The sequence below is a fragment of the Mobula birostris genome, chromosome 15 (genome assembly GCF_030028105.1).
Source record: "Mobula birostris isolate sMobBir1 chromosome 15, sMobBir1.hap1, whole genome shotgun sequence".
NCBI lineage: Eukaryota > Metazoa > Chordata > Chondrichthyes > Myliobatiformes > Myliobatidae > Mobula > Mobula birostris.
In genome coordinates this window covers 4,338,356-4,351,148 of record NC_092384.1, presented here as the reverse complement: position 1 = coordinate 4,351,148, position 12,793 = coordinate 4,338,356, and the positions used below count along the sequence as shown (strand labels likewise).

Here is a 12,793-nt window from a genome sequence, read left to right as displayed (position 1 = left end):
CTTTCTCACACAGGGTTGTATTGATCTGCCAGAGGAAGTGCTAGAGGCAGATACGAGTATAACATTTAAGAGACATCTGGATAGGTTCATGGATATGGATGGGGGGCATATGGACAAAATGGTAGTTTCTCAGGTAGGAACCTTGATTATCGCAGACAAGTTGGGGTGAAGAATCTCTGACTTGGCTGTGTAACTCCATGACTTTATGAATGTGTATCAGTTGAAAGTGGGAGATGTGTTGAGAGAAGGAGGGGATGTTGTGTTGAGAGAGTGTGAGGTGTTGAGCGGGGAGGAACTATTGAGGAAGATGTTGGTATTGAGGGAGGGGAAGAACTGCAAAGGGTGTGGGAGAAGGGCTGAGGGAAGGAAAGAATGAATATGGGTAGAATTAGAGGAAGGCGTAAAACTGTTGAAGGGGGGATATGTTGAGGGAGCTGAGTGGCACTGAGAAAGGGAATTCTGTTGGTGGAAGTAAAGGTGTGGTGATGGAGGGGTGGGAAGTGGTGTTGTGTTGAGGGAGGTATGAGTGTTAGGAAGGGAAGTATGAGTGAGGAGGAGGTGAGGTGAGGGAGTGGAACTTGTTATGTGTATAGGGGAGATATTGAGGGTAGGTGAGGCATGGTGTGGGGGTGTTGAATGTATTGAGAGAGGCAGAGGGCTGCTGAAGGAGAAGAAATGTTAAGGGCAGGGGAAGTGTGTTGAGGGAGGGGAGATGTGTGGTGTTTGAGGTAGATGTCAAGATGTTATGAGGGGAAGAGGAAGTGATGAGAGCATTTGAGTGGCCAAGGGAGGAGGAAACATTGATGACAAGGGTGAAGCTGATGTAAAGGGAAATGCAATGAGCGAGAGGGTGTTCAGGGAGGGGAATGTAGGTGTTGAGGAAGGAGGAATGTGTTGAGAAAGATGGAGAGTTATTGATGGAAGGGAGAGGGCATTGAGGAAGGGTTCTGTTGAGTGAAGAGGAGAGTAGTGAGAGAGAAGGAGGTGTTGAGGGTGAGTTTGGTATTGAGGAATGGGAATGTGTAGAAGGAGGAGGAGATTTTGAGGGGGGAGTAGTGTTGAGTGAGTGTGAGGTTGTTGATGAAGGAGGAAGTGAGAAAAGGTTTGGTACTGAGAAAGGAGGTAGGTGTTGAGGGAGGGTATTGAGAAAAGGGATAGGTGTTGAGGGAGAAGAGAGGTGCTAATGAGGGGAGAGGTGGATAGATTACTTCAAACCTTATGTAAATGATTTCTTGATCCCATTTATCTTTAAGCTTTAACACAAGGTTCACTACTGTTCTGTGAGGTGTTAATATTTCTCACTTTTGTAGACAATAAAATCCAGATGGTTATTGTTTTAATATTATTTCTCACTGACACTCAGCTTTTGAATAATGTGTTAATAAAATTCAAGCGAGGAAGGAAGTTCATCACAGCCAGCTCATTACTGAGACTGGTGACAGGATATAAATACATACGTCCTGGGACTCATTGCTGGTGGGCTGACCTCAATTTGTCTGTCTCTCTCTGTCCTGCCTAATGTGGGGAAAATGTCCACACAACTGCTCCGTAGTTCCAAATAAACACATCTTCTATGACCCACACTGTTCCAGTGAGGCTAACTAGAAGATTTACCAACAACCTTCATTTTGCAAATTGCAGTCTTCTAAACTGATACTGAATTCAACAACTTCAGCAAACTGATTTCCCTCCCATCCCTCAACAAACCTCTTGTCCTTCAATATCCCTCCCCTCTCTTAACATTTCCCACCTCAACACCTTCCCAGCACTTCCCCTCCCTCAACAATTCCCCCCTCCATCAACACTTCCCTCTCCCTCAACACTTACACCTTCCTCAGCACCATATACTTATCCAAACTTCTCTTAAACGGTGAAATCAAGCCTGTAATTCACCACATCCACATTCCACATTCTCACCAACATCCCAGTGAACAAGTTCCACCTCATGTTTCCCTGAAGCATTTTGCCTTTCACCCTTAACCCACAACTTCTAGGTCTAGTTTCATCCAACCTGAGTGGAAGAAGCCTGCTCCCATTTACCCTATCTTTACCACTCTATATTCCCAGATCCCTCTGTTCTATCCCTATCCTGTACTGTGCAAGTTCTACCCTGGTTTGTGCTCCCATAGTGAAACACCTTGTAGTTATATGCTTTAAATTTCATCTGACATTTTTCAGATCATTCTTCCTGCTGGTCCAAACCCCACTGCGAGTCGACCATTACACCATCAATCTTGGTGTCATCCATATATTTGCCAATCCAGTTAACCACATTATCCAGATCATTAATATGGATGATAAGCAACAACAGATCCAGCAATGATCCTTGCAGAAAAACATTAGTCTCAGGCCTCCAGTAAGAGAGGCAACCATCTACTACCATTATTTGGCTTCTCTCACAAAGCCAATGTTGAATCCAATTTACTACCTCATTCTGAATGCCAAGTGACTGAATCTTCTTGACCAGCCTCCCATGTGGGACCTTGCTAAAGTTCTTTAGACAACATCCACTGCCTTACCTTCATCAGCTTTCCTGGTAACCTCTTCGAGAAATTCTATAAAATTGGTTAGCCACGACCTATCACACGCAAAGCAATTGTTGACTATCCTTAATCAGATCCCTATCTATTCAAATACTTATATATCCAGTCTCTTAGAATACATTCCAGTAACTGAACCATGACTGACGTCAGGCTCACTGGCCAGCAATTCCCCTGCTCATTCATAGGGCCTTTCTTGAACAACAGACAGCAACATTTTCTCGGTGGGAGGCAATCATCACGAGCAGCCGTTTGTTGCTGAGGCAAAGCAAAGTTTAAAAAGAGCTTGGGAACCTTCAGAAATTTTTGGCAGATTGCAATCATAACCATCTATTAAGCATTTGGCAATTGCCAATAAAAAGAAGGTGAGGTGTAAGCAGAGAACCATTGTTGGGGTGGGCAAGTGATTGGGTGGCTAGGCTTTGGCTTGACAGGTTTAGGTTAAGCCCAAGCTTTAACAAGAGTAGGCAGGATGGTTGTTTAGGCAGTGGAATGATCTTCCTATAAGATGTGCGAACCTAACTATCTCACTGATGACTATATCTGTGGAAATTGCACACAATTTCAGCTCCTGACTGACAAAGAGAAGGAACTAGAGCAGGAGCTGCATGTACTCAGACCATCCAGGAGGCTGGAAACCTCATAGAAGAGACTCTTATGGAGATAGTCACCCCAGAGTGTAGGCTTCACATGGTTATGGTTGCCCATCCAGCAGTCAGCACAGGGTTCCCCTGTGGCCATTCCCCTCAGCAGCAAGTATACCTCCTTTGGATGCTGCTGGGGATGGGGATGACCCATCAGGGCACAGCAGCGGCCGTGACGTTGTAGTCAGCTCTGAGGATTAGCAGGGACGGGTAAAGTCAGGCAGAGTGATCATGACAGGAGACTCAATAGTGAGAGAAACGGACAGGACGTTCTGTGGCTGTGAAAGGGAAGCCAGGGAAAAGTACAGAAGAAATGTGGCAAATGTTCAGGAGATATTTGTGTGGAGTTCTGCAAAGGCAAGTTCCAATGAGACAGGGAAGTTATGGTAGGGTACAGGATCCGTGGTGCACAAAGGCTGTAATAAATCTAGTCAAGAAGAAAAGAAAAGCTTACGAAAGGTTCAGAAAGCTAGGTAATATCAGAGATCTAGAAGATTACAAGGCTAACAGGAAGGAGCTTAAGAAGAAAATTAGGAGAGCCAGAAGGGGCCATGAGAAGGCCTTGGTGGGCAGGATTAAGGAAAACCCCAAGGCATTCTATAAGTATGTAAAGAGCAAGAGAATAAGGTGTGAAAGAATAGGACCTATCAAATGTGACAGTGGGAATGTGTGTATGGAACTGGAGGAAATAGCAGAGGTACTTAATGAATACTTTACTTCAGTATTCACTATGGAAAAGGATCTTGGTAATTGTAGTGATGACTTGCAGCGGACTGAAAAGTTTGAACATGTAGATAGTAAGAAAGAGGATGTGCTGGAGCTTTTGGAAAACATTGAGTTGGATAAGTAGCCAGAACCAGATGAGATGTACCCTAGGGCTACTGTGGGAGGCGAGAGAGGAGATTGATGATCTGGCGATGATCTTTGCATCATCAATGTGGATGGGAGAGGTTCCAGAGGTTTGGAAAGTTGTGGATGTTTTTCCTTTATTCAAGAAAGGGAGTAGAGATAGCCCAGGAAATTATAGACCAGTGAGCCTTACTTCAGTGGTTGGTAAGTTGATGGAGAAGATCCTGAATGGCAGGATTTATGAACATTTGGAGAGACATAATATGATTAGGAAGAGTCAGCATGGCTTTGTCAAGGATAGGTCATGCCTTACGAGCCTGATTGAATTTTTTGAGGATGTAACTAAACACATTGATGAAGGAAGAGCAGGAGATGTAGTGTATATGGCTTTCAGCAAGGCATTTGATAAGGTACCCCATGCAAGGCTTATTGAGAAAGTAAGAAGGCATGGGATCCAAGGGGACATTGCTTTGTAGATCCAGAACTGGCTTGCCCACACAGAAGGCAAAGAGTGGTTGTAGACGGGTCATATTCTGCATGGAGGTCAGTGATCAGTGGTGTGCCTCAGGGATCTGCTCTGGGACCCTTACTCTTCGTGATTTTTATAAATGACCTGGATGAGGAAGTGGAGGGATGGGTTAGTAAGTTTGCTCTTGACACAAAGTTTGGAGGTGTTATGGACAGTGTGGAGGGCTGTCAGAGGTTACAGTGGGACATTGACAGGACACAAAACTGGGCTGCGAAGTGGCAGATGGAGTTCAACCCAGATAAGTGTGAGGTGGTTCATTTTGGTACGTCAAATATGATGTCAGAATATAGTATTAATGGTAAGACTCTTGGCAGTGTGGAGGATCAGAGGAATCTTGGGGTCCGAGTCCATAGGACGCTCAAAGCAGCTGCGCAGGTTGACTCTGTGGTTAAGAAGGCGTACGGTGTATTGGCCTTCATCAATCATGGAATTGAATTTAGGAGTCGAGAAATAATGTTGCAGCTACATAGGACCCTGGTCAGACCCCACTTGAAGTACTCTGTTCAGTTCTGGTTGCCTCACTACAGGAAGGATGTAGAAAGCATAGAAAGGGTGCAGAGGAGATTTACAAGGATGTTGCCTGGATTGGGGAGAATGCATTATGAAATCAGGTTGAGTGAACTCAGCCTTTTCTCCTTGGAGGATAGAGGATGAGAGGTGTATAAGATGATAGGCAATGCTTGTGTGCATCGTCAGAGGCTTTTCCCCAGGGATAAAATGGTTGCCACAAGAGGGCACAGGTTTAAGATGCTAGGGAGTAGGTACAGGGGAGATGTCAGGGGTAAGTTTTTTTACTCAGAGTGGAGAGTGCGTGGAATGGGCTGCCGGCAACGGTGGTGGAGACGGATCTCTTTTAAGAGACTTTTGGATAGGTACATAAAGTTTAGAAAAATAGAGGGCTATGGCTAAGTTCAGTAATTTCTATGGTAAGGACGTGTTCTGCACAACTTTGTGGGCTGAAGGGCCTGTATTGTGCTGTAGGTTTTCTATGTTTCTATATTAGGAAAGTGTATTGTCTCCCAGGTTCTAGGATCCAGGATGTCTCCGGGCAGCTGCAGAGGATTCTCTGGAGGGAGGATGAGCAGCCAGACATGGTGGTGCACGTTGGCACCAATGACATGGGCAGAAAGGAGGATGAGGTCCTGCGCAGTGAGTATAGGGAGTTAGAGAAGAGGCTGAAAGCAAGACCTCCAAGGTAGTAATCTCTGGATTACTCCCAGTGCCACATGCTAGTCAGTGCAGGAATAGGATGATAGTACAAATGAATGAGTGGCTGAGGAAACGGAGCATGGGCCAAGGTTTCAGATTCCTTTGCGATCTCTTCTGGGAAAGATATGGCCTGTACAAAAAGGAGAGACTACATCCGAAACTGAGGGGATCGGTATCCTTGTGGGCGTGTTTGCTGGAGCTGTTGGGGAGGGTTTAAAATAATTTGCAGGGGGATGAGAACTGGAATGATAGAGCTGAGGATGGAGCAGTTGGTATACATATTGATGCAGTGTGTAATGAAACTGAGAGGAAACACAGGCAGATGATTGGGCAAAATTGTTGTCAGTGGGATGACTGGAAGTGTAGCATGCGGACAAAGTCAGAAACGAAGATGAATACAGGACTGAAGGTGTTGTATTTAAATGCACACAGTGTATGTATAAGATAAATGATCTTGTAGCACAGTTGGAGATCATCAGAAATGATATTGTGGGCACCTCTGAGTCATGGCTGAAGAAGATCATAGTTGGTAGCTTAACATCCAAGGATACTCATTGTATTGAAAGAATGGGCAGGTAGGCAGAGGGTGTGAGGTGATTGTTGCTAAAAGTTGAAATCAAATTCTTAAAAAGAGGTGACATAGGTTTGGAAGATGTAGGAACCTTGTGGGTAGAGTTAAGAAACTGCAAGGGTAAAAAGAACCTGACGGGAATTATATAGAGGCCTCTGAACAGCAGCCAGGATGTGAGATATCAGTGATAATGGGAGATAGAAAAGGCTTGTTAAAATGGCAATGTTATGACAGTCATGGGGTTATCAATATCACAGTTAATAGGGAGCCTGCTAAATTAACCTTCAGGAGGCATTGATCATAATATGATAGAATTTACCCTGTCGTTCGAAAGGGAGAAGATAAAGTCCTATCAGTATTACTGTAGAGTGAGGGAATGAGAGAGGGGGCTGGCCAAGGTTGATTGGGAGGGTGTACTATCAGTGATCATGGCAGAACAGCAATTGCTGCAGCTTCTGGGAGCAATTCAGAAGGCACAGGATAGGTGCACACCAAAGATGAAGAAGTGTTCTAGGGAAGTTTGAGGCAACTGTGTCTGACAAGGGAAGTGAATGACAGCATAAAAGCAAAAGAGAGAGCATATAATATAGCAAAAACTCGTGGGAAGTTAGGGGATTGGGAAGCTTTTAAAAATCAACAGAACGCAAGTAAAAAGCCACAAAGAGAGAAAAGATGAAATATTAAGGTAAACTTGCCAATAATGTAAAAGGGGATACAAGAAGTTCTTCAGGTATATAGAGACTTGAAGAGAGGCAAGGGTGGATATCAGGTCACTGGAAAATGACGCTGGAGTAATGGGGGACTAGGAAATGGCCGACAAACATCATAAGTATTTTGCATCAGTCTTCACTATGGAAGACACTAGCAGTATGCCAGAAATTCGTGAATGTCAAGGGACAGAAGTGAGTGGAGTCGTGCTTGCTAAGGAGGAGGTGCTTGGGCAGCTGAAAGGTCTGAAGGTAAATAAATCAGACAGACAATACCCCAGGGTTCTGAAAGAGGTAAATGAAGCATTACTAATGATGGAGTCTATTATTAAGGATGAAGTTTCAGGGTACTTGGAGGCACATAATAAAATAGGACGCATTTGGCATGGTTTTCTGAAGGGAAAATCTTGCCTGACAAATCTGTTTGGATTCTTTGAGGAAATAACAGGCAGGATTGACAAAGGAGAGTCAGTGGATTTTGTTTACTTGGATATTCAGGAAGTCTTTGACGAAGTACTGCACATGAGCCTGCTGAATTAGATAAGAGGCCATGGTATTACATGAAAGGTACTAGCATGGATCGATGATTGGCTGACTGGCAGGAGGTAAAGAATGAGAATAGAGGGGCTTGTACTGGTTGACTGCCGGTGACTAGTGGTGTTCCGCAGATGTTGGTATTGGGACTGCTTTTTCATGCTATATGTCAAGGATTTGTATGACAAAATTGATGACTTTGTGGCCAAGTTTGCAGACAATACAAAGGTAGATGTAGGGGCAGGTAGTGTTGAGGAAGAAGAGAGTCCACAGTAGGACCTGGACAGATTAGCAGAATAGGCAAAGAAGTAGCAGATTGAATAGCATGTAGGAAAGTGTACAGTCATTCTCTTTGGTAGAAGGAATAAAGGCATAAACTATTTTCTAAATGGGGAAAGAATTCAAAAATCAGAGGTGCAAAAGGACTTGGGAATCCTTGTTCAGGATTCCCTAAAGGTTAACCTGCAAGTTGAGTCTGTTGTAAGGTAGGTAAATGCAATGTTAGCATTTATTTCCAGAGACCAAAATATAAGAGCAAGGAGGTAAAGCCAAGGCTTTATAAGGCATTGGTCAGACCACACTTGGAGTGTTGTGAGCAGTTTTGGTCCTCTGTATCTCAGAAGGGATGTGCTGGCAAGGAGAGGATCCAGGGGAGGTTCATGTGAATGATTTCAGGAATGAAAAAGTGAATGTATGAGGAGCGTTTGATAGCTCTCAGCCTGTACTCACTGGAGTTTAGAATAATGAAGGGGTAGCTCATTGAAACCTCTCAAATATTGGAAGGCCTAGATAGAGTGGATGTGGAGAGGTTGTTTCCTAGATTGGCTGAGTCTAGGACAACCTTGAAATAGAGGAATGTTCAATAGTTCCATTTTATATCAGAGAAATATACACCATATACAACCTGAAATTCTTGTTCTTCACAGGCATCCACAAAAACAGAAGAGTGCCCCAAAGATTGACAATAAAAATGTTAGAACCACAAAGAACCCCCCACTCCCCCTCCCACACACAAGCAGCAGCAAGCCTCCCCTCCCCCACTTCAGCAAAATAACAAGCATCAGCCTCCAAGCAAACCTTATTAAAGTTCCCAAGAAAGACCATGATCTACAGTACAACAAAAACTTATCGGTCACCCAACAATTTGACAGAGCACAAGCTCTCACACCTCAATAAAGAGATAGAGAGGTGTCAGCCTTTCACAAAGAGACGGGAGACATACACAACACAACTCGCTGATTTATGATAATAATGTCTGCCGCATCACTTTCTTTTCCTGACTCGGGAATTGGCAACAAGCTCTCCCCCTCTAATGAGAGAGAGTGAGAGAGAGAGCCCCCGACAGCTGACCTGCTATCCCCGATGTCTCCATGACACTCCAGTCAGTGGCACCAGCCTAGAATTGACTCATCCACAGGACATCCATTTAGAACATAGGTGAGGAGAAATTTCTTTAACCACAAGGTGGTGAATCTCTGGAACTCATTGCCATGGAAGGCTGTGGAGTCCAAGTCATTGGGTATATTTAAAGTGGAGGGTAATAGGTTTTTGACTAGCCAGGGCACCAAAGGTTACAGGGCAAAGACGAGAATGGGCTAATAAATCGTCCATGATGGGATGGCAGAGCAGACCCAATGGGCTGAATGGCCTAACTCTGCTCCAATGTTTTCTGATCTTATTATGGTCTTATTAGCTATCTTCCAGTCCTCTGACACCAATCTGTGGCTAAGGACATTTAAATGCCTCTGCCAGTGTGGTGTGTCTGTAATTCTGCACTAATGTCTCGAAAGGTCAGAGGGAACACTTTGTCAGTGTAGTGAAAAGAATGGGATATCCCTAAAATGGAGCCTTCTCTGCTTCTGGCAGGATGTGTCCCTGCTCGCTGAGTGAAGTTGGGACATACCTTGTAGACGCCCTGACCACTGCTGCGATATGGGAACACGAGCAGTGGACTGAAGAATAACGTTGTGCTTTGTTGAAAGGTGAACACTGGTTCACTGCAGGCTAGCTGTCCTTGTACAGGGCCAGTGGTCATTTTCAAAGCATAGTCTGGGACAAGATCAATTATCTCTTTGAAACAGGTAGCTTGATCAATGACACCAACAGAGACTGTGAGAAACTGGTCATTGTTAACTAACCAGTTGTTCATCAAGGAATGCGGGGCACTAGTGAATATCCAGCTGTATAGGTACTTTATAAAAGGATCTCAGCACACCATGCCATGAATCAGGAACCACAGTTTCAAGGTGTTGTGGTGTGGCTGAAAGTACTGCAGTGGAAAAGAAAGTGATGCTGAGTAGAGGAGCCGCAGCAGTACAGAGTTCTGCAGCACAGAAATGAGCCCTTCAGCCCACCTGGCCCCTACTGGCCGTGACACATCTCTGTGGTAATCCCATTTGCTTGCATCGACTGCTACCCAAGTACCTGTGCAAGTGCCTTTTAAACATTATCATTGTATCAGCCTCCACCACCTCCACTGGCAGCTTGTTCTAGGTAACCACCACCTCTGTGTGAAAAACGTAACCCTCCTATCTCATAGAAACATAGAAACATAGAAAATAGGTGCAGGAGTAGGCCATTCGGCCCTTCGAGCCTGCACCGCCATTTATTATGATCACGGCTGATCATCCAACTCAGAACCCCGCCCCAGCCTTCCCTCCATACCCCCTGATCCCCGTAGCCACAAGGGCCATATCTAACTCCCTCTTAAATATAGCCAATGAACTGGCCTCAACTGTTTCCTGTGGCAGAGAATTCCACAGATTCACCACTCTCTGTGTGAAGAAGTTTTTCCTAATCTCAGTCCTAAAAGGCTGCCCCTCTATCCTCAAACTGTGACCCCTCATTCTGGACTTCCCCAACATCGGGAAGAATCTTCCTGCATCTAGCCTGTCCAATCCCTTTAGGATCTTATACGTTTCAATCAGATCCCCCCTCAATCTTCTAAATTCCAACGAGTACAAGCCCAGTTCATCCAGTCTTTCTTCATATGAAAGTCCTGCCATCCCAGGAATCAATCTGGTGAACCTTCTCTGTACTCCCTCTATGGCAAGGATGTCTTTCCTCAGATTAGGGGACCAAAACTGCACACAATACTCCAGGTGTGGTCTCACCAAGGCCTTGTACAACTGCAGTAGTACCTCCCTGCTCCTGTACTCAAATCCTCTCGCTATAAATGCCAGCATACCATTCGCCTTTTTCACCGCCTGCTGTACCTGCATGCCCACTTTCAATGACTGGTGTATAATGACACCCAGGTCTCGTTGCACCTCCCCTTTTCCTAATCGGCCACCATTCAGATAATAATCTGTTTTCCTATTTTTGCCACCAAAGTGGATAACTTCACATTTATCCACATTAAATTGCATCTGCCATGAATTTGCCCACTCACCCAACCTATCCAAGTCACCCTGCATCCTCTTAGCATCCTCCTCACAGCTAACACTGCCACCCAGCTTCGTGTCATCCGCAAACTTGGAGATGCTGCAGTTAATTCCCTCATCCAAGTCATTAATATATATTGTAAACAACTGGGGTCCCAGCACTGAGCCTTGCGGTACCCCACTAGTCACCGCCTGCCATTCTGAAAAGGTCCCGTTTATTCCCACTCTTTGCTTCCTGTCTGCTAACCAACTCTCCACCCACACCAATACCTTACCCGCAATACTGTGTGCTTTAAGTTTGCACACTAATCTCCTGTGTGGGACCTTGTCAAAAGCCTTCTGAAAATCCAAATATACCACATCCACTGGTTCTCCCCTATCCACTCTACTAGTTACATCCTCAAAAAATTCTATGAGATTCGTCAGACATGATTTTCCTTTCACAAATCCATGCTGACTTTGTCCGATCATTTCACCGCTTTCCAAATGTGCTGTTATCACATCCTTGATAACTGACTCCAGCAGTTTCCCCACCACCGACGTTAGGCTAACCAGTCTATAATTCCCCGGTTTCTCTCTCCCTCCTTTTTTAAAAAGTGGAGTTACATTAGCCACCCTCCAATCCTCAGGAACTAGTCCAGAATCCAACGAGTTTTGAAAAATTATCACTAATGCATCCACTATTTCTTGGGCTACTTCCTTAAGCACCCTGGGATGCAGACCATCTGGCCCTGGGGATTTATCTGCCTTCAATCCCTTCAATTTACCTAACACCACTTCCCTACTAACATGTATTTCGCTCAGTTCCTCCATCTCACTGGACCCTCTGTCCCCTACTATTTCTGGAAGATTATTTATGTCCTCCTTAGTGAAGACAGAACCAAAGTAATTATTCAATTGGTCTGCCATGTCCTTGCTCCCCATAATCAATTCACCTATTTCTGCCTGCAGGGGACCTACATTTGTCTTTACCAGTCTTTTCCTTTTTACATATCTATAAAAGCTTTTACAGTCCGTTTTTATGTTGCCTGCCAGTTTTCTCTCATAATCTTTTTTCCCCTTCCTAATTAACCCCTTTGTCCTCCTCTGCTGAACTCTGAATTTCTCCCAGTCCTCAGGTGAGCCACTTTCTCTGGCTAATTTGTATGCTTCTTCTTTGGAATTGATACTATCCCTAATTTCTCTTGTCAGCCACGGGTGCACTACCTTCCTTGATTTATTCTTTTGCCAAACTGGGATGAACAATTGTTGTAGTTCATCCATGCAACCTTTAAATGCTTGCCATTGCATATCCACCGTCAATCCTTTAAGTGTCATTTGCCAGTCTATCTTAGCTAATTCACATCTCATACCTTCAAAGTTACCCCTCTTTAAGTTCAGAACCTTTGTTTCTGAATTAACTATGTCACTCTCCATCTTAATGAAGAATTCCACCATATTATGGTCACTCTTACCCAAGGGGCCTCTCACGACAAGATTGCTAATTAACCCTTCCTCATTGCTCAAAACCCAGTCCAGAATAGCCTGCTCTCTAGTCATAGAACATTACAACCCAGTCCAAGCCCTTCAGCCCACAATGTTGTTCCGACCTTTTAATCTATTCTAAGATCAATCTAACCCTTCCCTCCCACATACCTGTCCATTTTTCTATCATCTGGGTGTCTATCTAAGAGCTTCTTAAATGCCCCTAATATTTTTGCCTCTACAACTACCCCTGGCAGGGTGCTGTACACTCTCACCTCTGACAACCCTCTGTACTTTCCTCCAATCCATCGTGTTAGCTGTTTCTGTCCTTTGAAAAGGTCTCTTGCTATCTATTCTATCTAT

General features: G+C 44.5%; 1 protein-coding gene across 1 annotated transcript in view; it reads left to right on the top strand.

Annotated features, from left to right (window-relative positions):
• necab2 (N-terminal EF-hand calcium binding protein 2) overlaps positions 1–12,793 on the top strand; it is a 114,714-nt gene that overhangs the window by 54,017 nt on the left and 47,904 nt on the right. The gene's annotated exons all lie outside the window — the stretch shown is intronic.